The sequence below is a fragment of the Lycorma delicatula genome, chromosome 7 (assembly GCF_047948215.1).
Source record: "Lycorma delicatula isolate Av1 chromosome 7, ASM4794821v1, whole genome shotgun sequence".
Classification (NCBI taxonomy): Eukaryota; Metazoa; Arthropoda; class Insecta; order Hemiptera; family Fulgoridae; genus Lycorma; species Lycorma delicatula.
In genome coordinates this window covers 66,925,672-66,928,130 of record NC_134461.1, presented here as the reverse complement: position 1 = coordinate 66,928,130, position 2,459 = coordinate 66,925,672, and the positions used below count along the sequence as shown (strand labels likewise).

General features: G+C 24.6%; 1 pseudogene; it reads right to left on the bottom strand.

Moving 5' to 3' along the window:
* Window positions 1–1,300: 1,300 nt before the first annotated feature.
* Window positions 1,301–1,945, bottom strand: LOC142328311 (calaxin pseudogene; annotated as a pseudogene).
* Between the last annotated feature and the right edge of the window lie 514 nt (window positions 1,946–2,459).

The following is a 2,459-nucleotide window of genomic DNA, read 5'->3' as shown; positions in this document are numbered from 1 at the left end:
ATTAATAAAAATTGATATAAATTTAACATACAAAAAATTATGCATAAAAATTCATTACAATTCCTGAAAATAGGACGGGGATTAAAAAGAGCGATTTATGGAGACAGATGTTCCTCTAAAAGTGTTTATCCTAGAATCATAATTTTTGTTTCATATGAAACAAAATATTCTGTACTATGAATTGTACAGAGGATTTTGATTTGCTTGTTTTCAAAGTCTCAGATGTAATAAAATTACATCTAATAGTTGTTCAAAATTTTCTTATTATTTGATATTTCACTGCGTAATTTTTTCATACTACGTATTTTAAAATACCCTCTCTAAAATCCATAGATCCAGAAATTCTGTGCAATTTTCAAAAAAAAAAAAATCTTTAAGATATCTTATTTAGAAGTTGAGTTACAGATGTCCCAGTGATTCAAAAATCTAAAAATCAATCCTTTGAGAAAACAATAGAACATATTTAGGGATATATTTTCACTTACCCAGAAAAGCTACCTTAGAATAAACCCAGCTCTATGTGTTTCTCCTTTTTTCCCTTTTTCTTTTTGTAAATTTTTTTGGCCTTAGTTTTCTCTTCTTTCTTGAAATGCTGAACTCTTGGAAGTTGTCATTCGACGCTTTTTTTTTTTCTTCTAATGGTTCACATTTTGCAAGTTTTGTTTGTCATTTTAACTTTTTTTTAAATTTTGTTCAATTTATTCAATTTTTGTTTTAATTGCCTTTAATGTTTCCTTTCGTTTGGTTATCTGTTTAATAGGCGGCATTTTTAACAGGTATTTATAATAATGTTTTTATACAGAAAATACAACGATAAAAAAAAAAAATTTAAAAATGAAATTGAATTGAATATGATTTAGGTTAGATAAAAACAAAATAAACTTTTTAGGTTATTAGTAAGACCACACAACGAAAATTTAAGATTCTCAACTAGAAAAAACACATGAAAGAAACAATGTATAAGAACAAAATTTTATTTTAAATATCAATTATTCTATATATTATTATTATTTTTTTTATTATTATTATTATTATTATTATTATTATTATTATTATTATTATTTTATTATTATTATATATTTTGAAATATTAACTCTCAATATTAATTATTCAGAATATGTTAAATATACAATTTTAATTCATTCGTTAAAAGAACAATATTACCTTGTTTTTTTTCAATTATTGATTACGTCTGAAACTTTTTTTACGTCAGAATTTTTCAAGAATCAAGAAATGACTACTTATACTACGTACTATTTACAAATAAAACAGCGAATTTACATATTCTTTTTAAAAGTATTTACATACGTTTATATTGCCTAATAGTGGCTAGGAACTTGTTTACATATGGGACACTAGGAAGACACTGTCCGAATGCTTCTAATAATGCAGGGTTCTTTTTAACCGAAGTTTCATAATCTGAAAATGAGATGTTTCCATCTTTATCGTGATCCATTCTTATTACTGTTATATCTATTAATTCCCACACCATCTTATATGAATCTTCTTCATTCGGTGTTATTATACAGTGCTTCATCATATGATACAGTAATTCTTTATTTATTAAACCATCACCAATCATATCATATACTTGAAAACAGTATTTCATTTTTTCTGATAGTGTTCCATATAAAAATATGGATAATCCTAAAGCCCATGACTGTGCGGTAACTCTTAAACCGTTTGTTTTATCAAAAGCATAAAATATACGATCCATTAATAAATGACTTCTAATACCAAAGATATAATGCATTACTTCTGCAAATAGACTTGTATCCATAGGTTGTAGTTTCGTTAATTTATGGTAAACAAATAGTACAGCGTGAAGTTCATCATCTGAGAAATGTGTTTTGCCTTTAAGCTTTTTTACAACTGGTCTAATTCTATTTTGTATTCTGACATTTTCATTTGCAGTAATAGTTAAATCAAAGCGAGATCTTTTCATTTTTGAAGATTTTAATTTAAAAATATATATTCATATATAAATAAAAGTTTATTACTTTTGTTATTTATTGGCTTTTATTCACTTTTATTTTTAAAAAATAAGATCAATAGAAGAAGAAAAACAAATTAATGAACGAATAAATCTAAGAATAATAAATAAATTGAAAATGAAACTTAATACCATGAAGAAAATAATATAAATGAATTTTACAGGTTGTATAATTACATTATTGAATCGTTACCTTGGAAATTATTAATTTATTTTAATTGTTACTTTTTTTATTCGAAATGATTTGACTTTATATTACAAAAAAAAAAAACTTTATGTTTTTGGCTTCTTATCCTCAGGGTATTCAGAACTTAAATTACATATACCCATTTTTTTTAAATGAAAAGTACATAAAATTTTATTTCATTAACCCTTAACTGGTCATGTCGGGTCTATGACCCGAGAAACTATTTTATATTTAATATTTTCCTCAATGGTATTAGGTTGGCGAGCCTGCTAATCTCCT